The following is an 18798-nucleotide window of genomic DNA, read 5'->3' on the forward strand; positions in this document are numbered from 1 at the left end:
CTTGAGGGCGGTAGAGGTGGGATCCCTCGCTGAGTCAGAGGAAAATACCGACCCTGGAGGGTAAACAGATTACGATACGATATTACCAGTAATATTTAATTTCGGGGCGAAGATCTTCGATGTTAGGCCCCTTAAAACAACAAGCAATATTTAATTTCCATGTATGTTTTCTTGGTATATTTGCTTGTAATATTTTGTTTTCATATAGCCTACCTACCGGTAACTGTTTGGTTTATTTTTTCCTTGTTATATTTTAATTTATGTTTTCACTTAATTTCGTAAAAGTCAAATAACGTTTCTATGATTCCTACTGCTCTATGAACCCTCTGCTAATTAGAATTCTTGGATAGATGTCCATCAGCTATAGCGGCTAACCTGAGTGTATTTTCTTAACGAAATTTCGACCCTCGCCTACAGCAAGCAAGCAAGCAAGCAAGGAAGGAAGGGCAAACAATTTAGCTTCTACCAGGCGAGTTGGCTGTTCGGTTAGAGGCACGCGGCTGTGAGCTTGCATCCGGGTGATAGTGGGTTCGAGCCCCAATGTCGGAAGCCCTGTAGATGGTTTTCCGTGGTTCCCATTTTCACACCAGGCGAATGCTGGAGCTGTACCATAATTAAGGCCACGGCCGTTTCCTTCCCACTTCTAGGCCTTTTCTTTCCCATCCTCGCCATAAGACCTATCTGTGTCGGTGCGACTTAAAACAAACTGCAAAAATTTAGCTTCTACTTTTGCGTGAATATTGATAGTGTGTTCATAGCCATGAAACCCACAGTTTAACGTAGAATACAAACCAATGGGACGTGGCATTTTTCATACCACATGTACTGTATTTGTAGGCTTTGAACCGTACTCGCCTTATAGATGCGTGTTAGTTTGTTGTTTAAAGGGGCCAAACTTGTAGGTCATCGGCACTCGCCTTGGAGAGAATCCCTTGACGATACCACTCGGCTTTCACGCTTCTTGACTCTCTCTTCGTGAGCATGCTAGGACAGTACCTTACTTCTAGTTCTGGGGCATATTTTCCAATCGCATAATCAAATCATCACAATCATCATCATCATCATCATCATATTCTTCTTATTATTATTCATCTTTCCCACACCCTGAGTGGGCCGCGGGTGCGAGTGGTTATGCACATGTGGACATTACCCTGTTTTACGGCCACCAACAGCGACTATCCTGTGTGTTTCTTATTATTATTCATCTTTCCCACACCCTGAGTGGGCCGCGGGTGCGAGTGGTTATGCACATGTGGACATTACCCTGTTTTACGGCCACCAACAGCGACTATCCTGTGTGTAGTTTCTTCACCAATTTTTCGACTCTTACTTCAAGCGCCAGGCTGAGTGGCTCAGACGGTTGAGGCGCTGGCCTTCTGACTCCAACTTGGCAGGTTCGATCCTGGCTCAGTCCGGTGGTATTTGAAAGTGCTCAAATACGTCAGCCTCGTGCCGGTAGATTTACTGGCACGTAAAAGAAATCCTGCGGGACTAAATTCCGGCACCTCGGCGTCTCCGAAAACCTTAAAAAGAGTAGTTAGTGGACGTAAACCAAATAACATTATTATCTTACTTCAAGCGAACAAAGAAGAAACTGTGCTTCCTGTCGCTATTTATATGCAGAGGGTTATTTCTGTAGTAGTCAGTGGTGTAGTGTAATGTTGTGCAGTCTGTTGAGTGTACTAAGAGAAACACAAACACTCAGTCCTCGAGCCAGAAGAATTAGCCCCATATTTCTGTAATCCTCGACCCGGCCGGGAGTCGAATCTGGGACCCTCTGAATCGAAGGCCACTACACCGGCCTTTCAGCCAAGGAGTCGGATATTCGAATTCCCAATTCTGCTAAATATTCGCTCTGCCGTAGAGAATTAAATAACACAGGTCACCAGATTGTTACGGCCCCTATACACGGATGGATATGATCAAAATAGCCCAGAAATTAAAAGCAAGTTGTTTACCATTTGCTGCTATGTTGACTGTTTAATTTAGTTTTCTTTGCTTGTACTAGGATAGACGTCAATACTGTTAACATTGCCGACAGATCATCTGCGTCTAATATCTTGTGCCCTACAAGCTTCTAGGATAAGGAATCGCCTGTTTAAGACTAATGTTCTGGAAATTTTCTGAAGCCTTGCCGTTTGAAAGACAGAACGAGTGAATATGCTGTGTAGTGGACCTGTGTAATTCCATTTTACTGCCTGAAGTGAGGCAGACACTGTATGAGTGCCTGCTTGTCACGTGTATTGTGCTATTTCGTGCATGGCAAGGTTTCTTTCTGACTTGTCGCGCTATAACATTCCGCCCACTGACTTCCCGCTTGAGATCGATACGCTCTGACCGGATATAAGATATGAGGTAGGAAATGCGCTGTTTGCATGTTTTCCATGGGTCTTATATTCCCTCCTTCATTTTATCATTCAGCTACTTTAATTATGTACGACTTCATGTCGTCATGCGTGCAGTAAGACCAAGATCGGACGTCTGGTCTATCTAAAGAGTCATCTAAAGTACTGGAAGCACGTAATTGCTCTGCGATAAAAAAGAATGAAGACAGGATGACGTCAAAATTACAAAGTGATCGTCGATTGCTGCAAAGCCATTACTTGTATGAAGATCCCTGTCCTTATAACAATGATGTTCACACTTCTAAATTTAGGAGTTACAATCATACAAGTCATTAATCACAGAAGACCTACTTTTTCAGTTTCTCTCTGTCGCTCTCTCCGTCTCTCCATTTTTTTACATTTGCTTTACGTCGCAACAACGCAAATAGGCCTTATGGTAACAATCGGAGAGGAAAGGGCTAGGATGTTAAAAGTAGCCTTATTTAAAGTACAGCCCCAGCATTCCCGCGGTGTGAAAATGGGAAACCACGGAAAGTCATCTTCAGGGCTGCCGACAGTGGGGCTCGAACCCACTATCTCCCGAATGCAAGCTGACAGCCTCGTGATCCAAACCACGGAACCACTCCCTCGGTACATAACAATAATAAAAAAATAATGACGTGTGGCCTCCAAGAGGCCTGACGCAGGTCTTTCGACACAATGTCTTACGGGCGCCCTGTGCGTCTCTAAGGAGAGGATCCTACCTATGATTAATTCTAATGCTGACGATGGCACACACACACCCAGCCCACGAACCATCGGATTTAACCAATTAAGGTTAAAATAACCGACTCCCCCAGGAATCGAACCAGCGGTCCTGGAATCGAAGTCCAGCACGCTAAACATTTAGCCATGGAGCTGGACTTATTATTATTATTATTATTATTATTATTAACCACGGAAAACCATCTTCAGGGCTGCCGACAGTGGGGCTCGAACCCACTATCTCTCGGATGCAAGCTCACAGCTGCGCGCCCCTAACCGCACTTCCAACTCGCCCGGTACAAGAAGATGGAAACTATTAAATATCTCCCTCGGCAAATTATGGTATTTGATAACTTCACTTCGTATAAACGAATATTTATCCCAATTTATCCCTTTGAATTCAAAATATTTCTTCATATTGTGATTTATCCATACGCCCACTAATAATATGAATGTTTGGGAATTAAATTTTAGGCTTTCCACTAAACTACCATTTCACTCAGCGTGAATACAATTATTTATAGCCCAGATTGCAGTGGCTCATTCTCCAACTTTGCATACCAATTTTCAATGAGATAGGACCACTTATAATGTAAATATTTAAGAATAAATTTTTTAGGCCTTTCCCTAAACTACAATTTCACTCAGCGTGAAAAATTTACAGCCTAGATTATAGCGACTTATTCTCCGACTTTTTATACCAAAATAAGGTATGACCACCAATAACATAAATATTTGAAAATTAAATTTTAGGCCTTCTCCTAAACTACCATTTCACTCAGCGTGAATAAAATTATTTATGGCCTAGATTTTAGCGACTCATTCGCCGTCTTTGCATACAGATTTTCATTAAATTCTCTTTAACCGTTTTCTAGTGATGCGTGTACAGACAGACAGACAGACAGACAGACAGACAGACAGACAGACAGACAGACAGACAGACAGACAGACAGAAATTACGGAAAAGTAAAAAGTGCATTTCCTTGTTACTGTGGACATGACCGATACAGAAATACCATTCTTTTCAAATTCTGAGCAATGTACAGACAAAACTCTTATTTTATATAAGTTATGTAGATGTTAAACATTTGTTCAATAAAAATTATATACTTCTGGTGTGATTTATACGCAGGAAGTAAACGAAATGTTTCGCAAATCATTTATCTGTATGCAGCAGACATAATAAGTATAATATATGGAATAGTTCGTTGGATACAGATATTTCAGAGTTCATGTTATCAAGTAGGCTACAATACTGCAGAATTATATTTCGTACTCTATCCGTAGATTGGTGGGTGTGATTATTCCTGTGGCGTACCAGCTGGCACCTCAACTGAATGGCTGAAGTCTGAATCGCAGTCGATCCTGAAGTGAGCCTGTGTGGCTCCAGCAACCCTGGACACAATTGAAAGTTTTACTCTATACGTCGATATTTTTCTTAAAATATCAAGAATATTGATTGATCTACGGCAATGATATCTATATCAAGAACGGAATGCGATTCGTCTGGCCTTCAGGTATTACACAATCCTGTTGCTTATATGTACGTATACGGGATAATTGACAATCAGCGCTTCGCGGATGACGCTGGAAGATAGAAAGTGTTGTAGTAGCACAGACACCAGAAACTTCTTATTCACCTGCTTGATGAAACATGAACGGATTACATGTATTTGCTTCCAGGCTGTTTTCCCAACATTTTGTGAAGCTGTAGACAGAATTATTGGATGAACCGTTTGATGTGATTTGACGTATTATCAAAGGCTTACGATGTCTACTCGGTGGCTGAGTTTGTTCCTTCTCCCTTACACTTCATAAGATTCCCTTCAACGAGTTCAGACTGTGCTGGTTAACACCGACCGCAGGACTAACGCGCTTAAGTCAATGTATAGTACAAGACACGACTTAGGAATAGAAGATCTCTGACTTAAACCTGAGTGAAGCATGACAGTATTCAATAGATTTACTGCAGTAAAGCATAGTCTACCATTTACTAAAGTTAACTATCGAAAAAAATCATGAATCCCATGAATATACGTATTTAGAAACAAAGGAGTTCGAAGAATCTCAGTGAAAAATATCAGAGAGCCGTGTGAGTCGAACGGCTTAGTCACTGGCATCTCTTCGGGGTGGCCACGGTTCGAATCTTGGCTGATAGCCTACATGAAATATATTAAGCTTTTTGAAATTAAAAGTCACACCCCTGCAGTTCGGATTCCATATAAAACTTACGGTTCCATGGCTATAATCACGCTACCAACAGCTGCGTAAAACAACAACCTGACTTGACCTTGATTATTATTACTATAATTGACAACACTAGTCGGTAGTACATGTCGGAATTATGTGTGGAAGGTATCGAGCGAGTTGACTGCGCGGTTCGGGCCATGGAGCTCTGGGTTGCTGGATCCAACCAGACTCACTTCAGGATCGACTGCGATACACACTTCAGCCTTTCAGGTTTTAGCTTGCATTCGGGAGGTAGCAGATTCACCATGAAGGTGGTCTTCCATGGTTTCCAATTTTCATACCAGGAAAATGCTTAATTAAGGCCCCGGTTCTTCCCAGTCCTAGCCTTTGCTATTTATATCATCGCCAGAAAGATTGTCTGTGTTGCTGTGACGGTGAACCACTAGCAAAAATATTCTGTGGAAAAAATGGCAGCCTCTTGAAGAGCCAGAAGAGCCCGATTTGGAAGGAATGTGCAGTCGTTCCTTTAACTGAACTAAGAGGATCATTCTGTGATCGGTACCTTAGAACTCTCAGTTTAAAGGGAAAACGGTAGAATATCCTGTACAGGAAATCAAGTCGTGCAATCAGTTTTTCAATTACCTGTCCGGCTCCATGGCTAAATGGTTAGCGTGCTGGTCTTTGGTCACAGGGGTCCCGGGTTCGATTAACCATAATTGGTTAATTTCGCTGGTACTGGGGCTGGGATATGTGACGTCTTCATCATCATTTCATCGTCATCACGATGCGCAGGTAGCCTACGGGTGTCAAATGAAAAGACTTGCAACTGGCGAGCCGAACTTGACCTCGGACACTCCCGGCACTAAAAGCTTTAGGTCTAGGCAATTTCATGTTTTTTCAATTACCTGAATTGGATTGAAGCTCTTGAGGGGAATCATGACTGAAATGTTGCGATTTTTTACCAAAAATACCGCCTTTTCAGCTTTAACCTTAAAAATCCTAACGCCATTTTTAAAGCTCTAAATGCCGGATTTACGGCGTTTATAGACCAAGCATACACTCCTTTCTTTCACGTTATCATCATCATATTCTTGTTGCCGCAGCCACAGATGTCTATCATGAGGCAGTCTTTTCAACGTAGCATAGGTCTTGCGGTTCATCCTCAGAAGTAGGTTCTTGAAATAAGACACTCTGGGTCGATCTCTTCCTCTTTATCAGCAATTTTCCCTTCAGTGATGTTACAAAGGAACTCCTTATGCCGCAGAATGTGACCAATATATTTTATTTTCCTTTTCTTCAATTACAGATTTCGTTTTTCTCGTATCTTTCTAAGGACTTCGGTATTGCTCTTCACTTCAGTCTAATTTATCCTCTGCATTCTTCTCCCGACCCACATTTCAATTGCCTCTAGTCTTTTCTTGCGAGAAAAAACTAATCTCTCACTAATTTGGTTTATTAAATCTTATCTGCTTCCTTGTCATAACGTGTCAGCCCATTCACGGCCTGTCCACAAAAAGTTACCCATCGTCGTGCTGGTAACAACGGTTGGACAAGTCCTGCCTCCCATCCTGGCGATGAACATCATTCCGTGTGGCCATCTATATGGAAAGTTGACTCGCCTGCCGCTACGGTACAAAAAATCATACATCGGCCAGTTCTGAGTCACTGGAAAGTACTCTTCGTGAATTGCTCTAGGGCATTGTCCGTCCCTAGTGAATAAATTCTAGTTCGTCCCCTCACTTCACTAAATGGCCTACTGAATGTCATCGGCTTCTCTAATTATCTTTCTCTGTTTCAGTACTTCCACTATATTTTCCTGCTAATTATAGTTTGAATAGCTATTGTTCTCTTTTCAAACATAGAGCGATACGTACACCTCGCAACTTCATTTCGAAGAAGACAATGGACGCGGGCCTCCTCGGCCTTATAAAGATTCGCCTACACCACCAGTCTCAGGGGAACCCCAAAGATACAAATAGTTTCCATCGTGCAGCGAGTTAGCTATTTCCCACGGTCCTTTAAATAGCTCGCACACTGCTCTGACCCTTTTGATTACAAGATTTTATAATCTTATAATACACTACAGTTTACTTTAGAATTTACATTCAACCGGGCTAAGAAGCTCAGACTGTTGAGGGGCTCGCTGGCCTTCTGACCGCAACTTGGCAGGCTCGACCCTCGCTCAGTCCGGTGGTATTTGAAGGTGTTCAGATACGTCAGCCTCATGTCAGTAGATTTACAGGTACGTGAAAGAACTCCTGCGGGACTAAATTCCGACGCTTTGTCGTCGTTAGTGGTACGTAAAGCCATTAACATTATTATTAGAATTTTCAGTCAAATAACATTCACATAAATCAACCAAACATTCGATATTTCACGCTTCTCCGTGATACTTTAAGCCCTGTATCTGCTCGAATTTTCTGTTCAACAGTTGGTTACAGTATTTTACCGATCTGAACTTGCAGCGCGTCTCTTCCCTAAACATGTGTCCTTCTCTTTCTCGTTCACGCTTTCTCTCTCAGCTCTCCTCGCCTTTGTCTGCATGCGGAAAAAATTGAGACTGTTTAATGAGTTACGGCGTTCAGACTCGTCCAATGGGGCAGAGGTTGTTTGAGCAGCAATGGTTTTCCTATTGACTTCTCCCTTATGAGGCTCTTCCTCGCTACCTACATTCACCGTGACGGGTTGATCAGTTTTGGGAGGAACCTCCCCAGTTAACAATTGAGTGACCTTGCTAGATAATTCAGAAATATTTTCAAGCAGCGTACTAGCTTCCTTCTTCTGAACGTCATTCAACTTCAGAGACAACAGATCATTAACTCTATTTGAAAAGTGATATAGCCTGGCTTGCACACGCTTAATTTGATTAGGAGAAGGATCATTTTCATCAAAAAAACTAACTACAGATGCTAGCCCAGTAATATTCTCGACGATCGTGGAAAGAGAGTCGTCAATTTCTTTCTCTCCCAAGGTGGGGATGGAAATGGGCAAATCAAGGGACTCTCTAAGCTTATTGGTGTCTACTGCAACCGTGCCTCCAGATTGCACATTTCTAATAGTTAACTCATATATCAACTCCTCTTTGCGCAAATAGTTAAGATGGAGAACATCGCGAGGTCCGGGCATGATGACAGAACAATTTTGAAAATCTCAAAAAAAATTCCAGCAACTGAGAAAATTGTTAGAGTTCGGAATAAAACAATGTTTAACCGTCAAAAAAGGCTAAATTGAGACCCATTCAACCACGCTCTGCTACCACTTGTTACCGTGTTTTAGTGGTAGGTAGAGGTGAAAGAAGGTGCGGGCGTGAACGGGTCTCAAACTACGGAATCAAAGTTAATGTAAAATTTAACAAGGTTATATTTTCTTTTCAAAAACAAAGAAATAACAAGCATGGCAGGTACAAAGTAGCAAGTCCAAAGGGTAGTTACAATATTTACAGGATTTGGGCTTCGCGCCCTGACTTCACAATACTTGGGCAATCAGCTCAGTTTTACCCCAAACACAAGTTTCAACAGAGGGGCAGAAAACCCCATTCATGCCTAGGAGTCCTTTGCTCCAAATTACACTGAAAAGCCTCCACGAGGCATACAACACTCAATTTTCAAAAGAGCCACACGCTCTCAACTTTAAGCCTCTCAAAGGCCACACCAAACTCCACCTTCGAGTTGTCCTCACTGGACATAGACACAGGGGTAAAATACCCAACCTACTGAGGTCTATTAAATGAAAAGGGGCAATTACATGACCTCTAAAATAACAATTTGAGAGGAGGCGATCTGCACTCCTAATACACTTGTTTTTAAAACCTAATCTGGCTCTAGGCCACTAATGCAAGGGCTAATCCCATACTACAGAGGTGACTTTAGAAAAGAGCAATTTGTTTTACGTTAACGAAGAATAGGTTGAGAAAATAAGTTCACCTCAAAACAATGTGAGTGGGAGCTCGAGAGGGTTAGCACTCTCTATCCCAATATGCAGCTTTAAAAGAGAATAGATGAAAAGATTGGTTACATTTTAGGAAAAGGTTACATGGTGGAAACGCTTCGAACCCGCTCCGAGAGTTAAACTGCCAACCTAGCAAGAAAAGAAGTTATTAAGAGGCCATTACCTGGTGTTGAACAGCTGGAGAAGAAAGGGGCACTTCCCGCCCCCTGCTATGTACTTTACACACTGAAGGATGGAACAGAAGTGGCCCGGAGACCCAAAAATCAGCAGTTTAAATACTCTCGCGGAAGGTTCTAGGCGTTTTAGGGAAGAGAACACCCGCCCACAATCACTTTATTGGCTAGGGTACAGAAACATATCCAAGTTGGGGGAAGATACATCGGATTGGTCGGAAATTACTAAAAGAAATTCGGGATTGGATAAATCTAAAACAAGGGGAAAAAGAGGGGTATACAGCCAACTTAAACAATAACAGAAAGAAATTTAACAAGAAACAAACTTTTGAAATAAGAACTTCTCCAAAAAAAATAGTTCTTTCACTCCGCACTAGGGTGCACTATTGTTGATCTTCAGTAGTGTCCTCTAGAAGAGAAGGTTCACACTTCTTACTACAAGCAAAACAAAAATACGTCGAAAATGACACAGTTCAAAAACTCCAAAATTTCCAGGTAGAGACATCTTCTGAGAAACTTGAAAATTAATACTGTCCATAAAGTTCAGACTTCCTCCAGCGGAGGAGTTTCAATAGGCGCACATTTTAAATTAGCGGTGTGGAGGTGTACCGCCCGGTACAGACCTCCCCCCCCCAAAAGTTCCTCCTGGGGTGACACATGAAATTGTTTGAAAACAAGGTCCAAGTTTTGATGTAGATATGGAGATTAATTGCCAAAAAAAAATTTATAAGATTTTCTTAATTTGGTTTGATTCAGTTTCAAAATTTTGTTGTTGCAGGTGAAGTACAGTCTTTATGTTTGTAGAAGTTGAATTCTGAAGATAAACTTTTAATACTTAAAAGTGATGAAAAATTTGCAATGTCCACCAAATATTGCTGTTGAATTCCCAAGTGTAGTCATTGCTTATAGTAACTGTTCATGTAGTTGATGTTGATGAAGTTGGATGGCCAGACCGGCCGTTGCAGCTTGCGTCCAAAGGAGGCCGCTCGGACCCCTCAAGTACCCTGAGATACCACTCGCCCGCACTATGAGGGGAGCAGAGGTGTTGAAGCACGCCGCGCCCGCGGTGAACATATACATGCTGCGGGCAAGTAGCAGGTCGTGCGCCGCACATCAGCCTAGGCCGGGAGGAGAGCTCCGGCTCGCCGTGCACATGTCGTCCTCGCTGGGGCCGAGGGGGCCCTTCCTCAAACCCAGTCGCGGCACGGCGCCGCGCGGCTGCGGGGGCACTGAAACATTAAAACTAGGCGGCAGAATTTTGTTGGACCATCATCATTTTTTTGAGGGCACAGGCTTGTTGGAGAGGTAGAGGGGCCAGCGGCGTGCAAATATCCATGGCATTTAATCTAAGCAAGCCACAGTGTGTATAGCAGGAGACGGGAGCGTGGTAATGGCCATGGTAAGGACAGAATGGCAGTTTAACGGATCGGGGAAGGTTTTACAAAAAATGCTTACATATAAAACAAAATAGAAGGAGCAGAATGCCTTAAGAGTAGAAACTCAAAAAAAATATAACCTTCATATTCCTATCAAATTATATGAAGCAAGTTGACACAAAATTTACACCGGTTTCACCTGGGACAGGCGAACCCTAAATATCCTCTCGGTGGCTGGATTGCTTACTAACAATGTAACCGGCGTAAGAAAATCGAGAATGATACAAGGCCCATGAAATCTGGGGGCAAGCTTGCCCGCGGGAACAAAGTTCTTGACCATAACTTGGTCACCTACCTTCAAAGGGGTGGGTCTCCGTCCACGATCATACCTTTCCCTAACCTTTTCATGAGACACTTTAAGATTGGCTTTAGCCTTCTTCCAAAGATCTTTAATGTTGTCCGGATCTATTGTCTCGGGTAGAATGTCACTCAGAGACCAGAGGTTAGAGAGCGGCGTGTTGGGAACAAACTTGAACATCAACGAGGCTGGAGTAAATTTATGTGATTCATGAACCGCCGAATTCAAAGCAAAAGCTAACCAATGCAGGGACGTGTCCCACCTGGAATGATCTTCATGATGATAGGCAATAAGTGCGGACCTGAGATTACGGTTAACTCGTTCAGCCAGAGATGGTTGAGGGTAATAAGCAGAAGTAGTTACATGAGAGATGGACAAGTCAAAACAGAATTTACGAAATAAATTAGATGTAAAAGCCTTAGCATTATCAGATACAATATATTGGCACGGACCAAAAGAAGCAAAAATAGAATTTAAGCAAGTAATGGTAGACTGAGCGGTAGCCAGCTTAGTCGGAAATAACCAGGAAAATCTAGTAAAGCCATCTACGCATACAAGGATGAACTTGTTAGCATTTCCCTTTGACTGGGGGAAGGGTCCTACATAATCAATATACAGGCGTTCCATGGGGCGCGACGCTTGATGCGAAGACAAAAGGCCTACCTTGGTGGACATGGTGGGTTTACTGAGCAAACAAGATTTACAAGCTTTTACAAGTTCACGGATTTCACCGTCCATACCTTTCCAGATGAACATTTCACGAATCTGTTCACGAGTTTTAAAGATACCCAGATGCCCTCCTAATGGGGTCTCATGATAATACTTGAAGATCATAGGTACAAGAACAGCTGGAACGACAACTTTCATCATCTTATCATGCCTCGATGGGCAACATAGAACACCATTCCTCAGAACATAAGGGACAACATGTTCCCCAGAAGAAAGGGTTTCCATTATCGGAGCCAGCGTCGGATCTTCACGTTGGTATTTCTCAATATCCCTAAAAAGCATGGGAGCGTCTGTTAAGATGGCATTAACACCAGATAGTATGGACTCGGGAGGTGATGAACTGTCGACCAGTTCATGGGTCTCGACGTCGTTAGAAAACATACGACTGAGTCCATCAGCAACAACATTTTCGGTACCTCTGATATGCCTGACATCGAATTGGAAGGCAGAAATACGGATGGCCCAACGGGCTATACGACCAGTACGACGCGGCCTACCTAAGACCCAGCTTAAGGCTTGATTATCTGTCTCCAGGTCGAATTTGACGTGTTCCAGATAGAGACGGAACTTTTCTAAGGCGAATAAGACTGCCAAACCTTCGAGCTCATAGATGGAATACTTGGCTTCTTGAGCCGACAAGGTCCTAGATGCATAGGCGATGGGTCGCCTCCCTAGTTCAGTCTCTTGAAGAAGGACTGCAGCTACTGCTGACGACGACGCGTCAGTTTGGACGATGAATTTCTTCGAGAAATCAGGCATAGCAAGTACAGGGGCATTACAGAGAGCCAATTTAAGATCTTCAAAAGCGGCTTGTTGAGAAGGTCCCCACTCGAATTTGATGCCTTTCCTACGAAGAAGGTTTAAGGGCGCCGCTCTATTAGCAAAGTTAGGAATGAACTTTCTGAAGAAATTCACCATACCAATAAACCTGGCGATGCCTTTAATGTCCTTGGGAGGTTTAAAATCACGGATGGCCTGTGTTCTCGAATGATCGACTGCAACACCATCAGGTGACACAATATGCCCTAGGAATGACATAGAGGGCTTAGCAAAGGCAACCTTGGACAACTTGACAGTTAACCCAGCCTTACGAAGGCGATTGAGAACTTCTCGCAGATGATCTAGATGTTCTTCGAAGGTTTCCGAAAATACGACGACATCATCCAAGTAGTGGTACAAGTATTCAAATTTGATGTCGGAGAAGACCCTATCTAGCAGCCTAGTGAGTACAGCTGCTCCCGTGGGGAGCCCGAAAGGCACGCGGTTGTATTCATATAAATTCCAGTCCGTGGCAAACGCTGTAAGGTGTTTAGACTCTTCGGCAAGGGGAATTTGATTATAGGCCTGATTCAAGTCCAAGATAGTAAAGAACTTGGCCTTACGAAACCATGAAAAACAAGAATGAAGGTCGGGAAGGGGCACCGATTGTAACACCACCTTCCGATTGAGAGCCCTGTAATCAATGACAGGCCTGAAGCCCCCTTGGGGTTTCGGGACTAGAAAAATAGGCGAAGAATACGCTGACTTAGAGGGCCTAATAATACCATCCTTCAACATCTGATCGATAATTTCTTTCAGAGCCTTCATTTTAGGTGGAGATAGCCTATAAGGTGGAAAACGGACAGGAATCGAATCCGTGACCTCAATTTTGTATTCAATAAGGTCAGTAACACCAAGAGTATCAGAGAACACCTCCGGAAAGGACTGACACAATTTGCGAATACTATCAGCCTGCTCCTCAGGTAGATGTCTAAGGTCTAACAACATCTCATCCTGGGTAGGCGAAATCGATGAACATGATACAGAATTACACTTTAACAAGGGAATGTTACAATTGGACGCAAATTTGAATGTGCACGACTTACTCTGAAGATCGAGCACAAGACCAGTGTGAGAAATGAAGTCCGCTTCCAGTATGATGGGGCAAGACAAGTGCTTAGCCACAAACAGTTTGGTTTTCCATGTAAATTTAAAAATACGAATTTTGACCAGTAAGGAACCTAGAATTTCTAATGGAGATGAATTAGCCGAAACATATAGGACAGGAGATGAGACATAGTCAGGTAGTTTACAAACAGATTTCAATTTAGAATACCATTCAGCCGAAATAATCGAACAGACACTGCCTGAATCTAATAAAGCGGTTATAGGCTCATTGTTTAACTCAATCTTAAGAAAAGGAATAGGTGCGGGGGAATCCGCCGCAATCCTAAGACACTCTTTGGGACATTCAAAAGATGCATTTGAAAATTGCTCGTTCCCTGAATTTACAACCTGTTTACTAGGGGCTGAGTCTCGGGAAGATGGATTAGTCGACTCAGCCGAAGCCACTAGTCACTTTTTATTATTGGCATAGGTGGAATTTGCACCAGAAGTTGAGCAGGAGGGGGTGCTATTCGAATTTGGGCAATTCTTGGCGATATGTGAGAAAGCCCCACATTTAAAACAGCCTTGTGATGAACCAGCCCCATTACTTGTCCCACTCGACTTGATCAGTGGACACTTATTGCGCAGGTGGTCAGGAGACCCACAAGCATAACATTTACGAGGGGTGACTGATCGGCGAGGTAGAGGCCGAGTATTACTAAAAGAAGGCGGGGGTTCTTTCGCTACACGCAAAGAATCGGCGTATCTAACTCCTTCCGCTGAGACAGCCAATGCTTCAAGTTCCGAGAAAGTTTGCGGGCACGCCGCGAAACACAAATATGACCTGTAGGGTGGTGAAATCCCTTCCAAAATAGCTTGTACAATCTGATCCTCAGGGAAATGAAGAGCAAACACCCTAGTATAAAACTTAATATCTTGGATGAAGTCTGCCAAGTTTTCATCCAAGCGCTGTACCCGATAATAGTACTTCTGAATAAGGGAGGACCTGGCCCTCGCAGGGATGAAGTTAGCTAGCAAGTGGGCATGGAAATCCTCAATAGATGATTGCTCGGCAATGGCTCTTACGATTTTATCAGAGAGAATACCAATAGCATACAGATAGATAATTTGCAAAATATGACAAGGAGAAAGAGAAAAAACAAGGGCATGATCCTGAAATTCAACTAGAAATCTTAAAAATGAAATTACGTCACTGGTGGTATTAACGGAAAACTTAGAGATACCTCTGAGCAACATTGCCAAGGGATGAGGCAAGCTACTAAACCCGGGTGACATAGTAGATAAAGGTTTCAATGGCAAGGTAGTTAATTCAGAACGTACATTATTTAATGAGTTACGGCGTTCAGACTCGTCCAATGGGGCAGAGGTTGTTTGAGCAGCAATGGTTTTCCTATTGACTTCTCCCTTATGAGGCTCTTCCTCGCTACCTACATTCACCGTGACGGGTTGATCAGTTTTGGGAGGAACCTCCCCAGTTAACAATTGAGTGACCTTGCTAGATAATTCAGAAATATTTTCAAGCAGCGTACTAGCTTCCTTCCTCTGAACGTCATTCAACTTCAGAGACAACAGATCATTAACTCTATTTGAAAAGTGATATAGCCTGGCTTGCACACGCTTAATTTGATTAGGAGAAGGATCATTTTCATCAAAAAAACTAACTACAGATGCTAGCCCAGTAATATTCTCGACGATCGTGGAAAGAGAGTCGTCAATTTCTTTCTCTCCCAAGGTGGGGATGGAAATGGGCAAATCAAGGGACTCTCTAAGCTTATTGGTGTCTACTGCAACCGTGCCTCCAGATTGCACATTTCTAATAGTTAACTCATATATCAACTCCTCTTTGCGCAAATAGTTAAGATGGAGAACATCGCGAGGTCCGGGCATGATGACAGAACAATTTTGAAAATCTCAAAAAAAATTCCAGCAACTGAGAAAATTGTTAGAGTTCGGAATAAAACAATGTTTAACCGTCAAAAAAGGCTAAATTGAGACCCATTCAACCACGCTCTGCTACCACTTGTTACCGTGTTTTAGTGGTAGGTAGAGGTGAAAGAAGGTGCGGGCGTGAACGGGTCTCAAACTACGGAATCAAAGTTAATGTAAAATTTAACAAGGTTATATTTTCTTTTCAAAAACAAAGAAATAACAAGCATGGCAGGTACAAAGTAGCAAGTCCAAAGGGTAGTTACAATATTTACAGGATTTGGGCTTCGCGCCCTGACTTCACAATGCTTGGGCAATCAGCTCAGTTTTACCCCAAACACAAGTTTCAACAGAGGGGCAGAAAACCCCATTCATGCCTAGGAGTCCTTTGCTCCAAATTACACTGAAAAGCCTCCACGAGGCATACAACACTCAATTTTCAAAAGAGCCACACGCTCTCAACTTTAAGCCTCTCAAAGGCCACACCAAACTCCACCTTCGAGTTGTCCTCACTGGACATAGACAAAGGGCTAAAATACCCAACCTACTAAGGTCTATTAAATGAAAAGGGGCAATTACATGACCTCTAAAATAACAATTTGAGAGGAGGCGATCTGCACTCCTAATACACTTGTTTTTAAAACCTAATCTGGCTCTAGGCCACTAATGCAAGGGCTAATCCCATACTACAGAGGTGACTTTAGAAAAGAGCAATTTGTTTTACGTTAACGAAGAATAGGTTGAGGAAATAAGTTCACCTCAAAACAATGTGAGTGGGAGCTCGAGAGGGTTAGCACTCTCTATCCCAATATGCAGCTTTAAAAGAGAATAGATGAAAAGATTGGTTACATTTTAGGAAAAGGTTACATGGTGGAAACGCTTCAAACCCGCTCCGAGAGTTAAACTGCCAACCTAGCAAGAAAAGAAGTTATTAAGAGACCATTACCTGGTGTTGAACAGCTGGAGAAGAAAGAGGCGCTTCCCGCCCCCTGCTATGTACTTTACACACTGAAAGATGGAACAGAAGTGGCCCGGAGACCCAAAAATCAGCAGTTTAAATACTCTCGCGGAAGGTTCTAGGCGTTTTAGGGAAGAGAACACCCGCCCACAATCACTTTATTGGCTAGGGTACAGAAACATATCCAAGTTGGGGGAAGATACATCGGATTGGTCGGAAATTACTAAAAGAAATTCGGGATTGGATAAATCTAAAACAAGGGGAAAAAGAGGGGTATACAGCCAACTTAAACAATAACAGAAAGAAATTTAACAAGAAACAAACTTTTGAAATAAGAACTTCTCCAAAAAAAATAGTTCTTTCACTCCGCACTAGGGTGCACTATTGTTGATCTTCAGTAGTGTCCTCTAGAAGAGAAGGTTCACACTTCTTACTACAAGCAAAACAAAAATACGTCGAAAATGACACAGTTCAAAAACTCCAAAATTTCCAGGTAGAGACATCTTCTGAGAAACTTGAAAATTAATACTGTCCATAAAGTTCAGACTTCCTCCAGCAGAGGAGTTTCAACAGGCGCATATTTTCAATTAGCGGTGTGGAGGTGTACCGCCCGGTACACATCCAATTGACATTGACTTTGAGGTGTCTATCAAATATTTAATTCATATTTAAATTCATTTGGGAAGCACCCAACTCTAAAGTAATACTAGAATACACTAACCATGTGTACTAATAACGAAAAGAGAGAAAAACCAAACAAAACAACCATGAACATGGTACTTTTTCCGTTATATAACCTTTGCCACATATTTAATCTGCTCGTGGCTGAAAACAAGAAAATTTACTGAACTGAACACCTGAGTGCTACCACCACTCCTTTAGTTTGTTAAACCTTATTTACTTAACTGTGACAGTCTGGACGCTTAAAATTACTTAAATTAATTAGGCCAAGTGCCTCAGGTTTACATCTCAAATGAAGGCGATCCCTTTACATCGTTAACTTTACCTAGTTTGCCGCTGTCTGCGTTTTCATTGTGCATGCATATTTGTGTGATACCAACTCTAGATGGAGGCAGATTTCATCTGCGGCACTTGTGATACAACTACTTACTAAAGATCGCTTCATTTGCCTAACTGAAATGTAGTGGATTTTTAAGACTTGGTGATTACTGACTCTCTTTTGGTATGAGCATACCACTACTATAGTTTTGACTATGAACTAATCGATGATCTCTTACCCTAACACATGAAATCTTATTTACATAAATGAACATGTCAATGGAGAAACACTGCTCCTAAGAAAGACTGAAATTAAAATAACCTGACTACCCCTATTTTATTTTATTTACAGACATTAAATAAAACACAATTCACGTATCAGATTTTAAAATAATACGGTGACAAAATATATACAAAGAAATGATATCATAATAAAGATCTAGATCCCAAAAATCGCTGCCTAATAAAATTTTAAAATAAAAATGCGCAATGTAGAAGTATAAAATATTACCCTGATCTAATTAGCAAAATTACGTGAATTTGATGGCAATCTTCTAACCTCAAACTAAAATGTCTGGACATGACCTTATTCAATCTTTACGGACAATAATTATTGGTATTACATGTCATCAATGATTATACTTGACTGTCGAAACACGCATTGATCAGTCGCTCTGTTCACAATTTATCTCGGGCTCTCAATTGCATATTTTCCGAGCATTTATTTTCCCTGGAACTATTTGAAGCAATACGGGCTTTCCGCCTACAACCATAATACATGTCGTCGCATATTTAACACTCTCGGTTAAATTATTCATCTCTCAATTCTATTTATTCATCAATATTCTCGACGTAGTAACGCATAATACGGCCTCGCTCGTATCCGGCGGGCGAAATAACTGTGTAGTTCACACATCCATTTATACGACATTATTAATGACATGGTCCAAATATCTCATTTTCCATTTCTCAACACAGAACATCAGGGATATTACTATTACTTTGCTCGTTATTTTGATCATCCACCGTTTCACATATTATGAAATATCAGAGCTAACTTATCAATGGCTTCCTGTCACTAATTAATTAACTGAAATAACGACATTGCCTCTCAAAAACACGGCTATCGAAATGTGTAACCACGTTACATAAAGAAATTAAATCG

This window comes from Anabrus simplex, chromosome 2 (genome assembly GCF_040414725.1).
Source record: "Anabrus simplex isolate iqAnaSimp1 chromosome 2, ASM4041472v1, whole genome shotgun sequence".
Classification (NCBI taxonomy): Eukaryota; Metazoa; Arthropoda; class Insecta; order Orthoptera; family Tettigoniidae; genus Anabrus; species Anabrus simplex.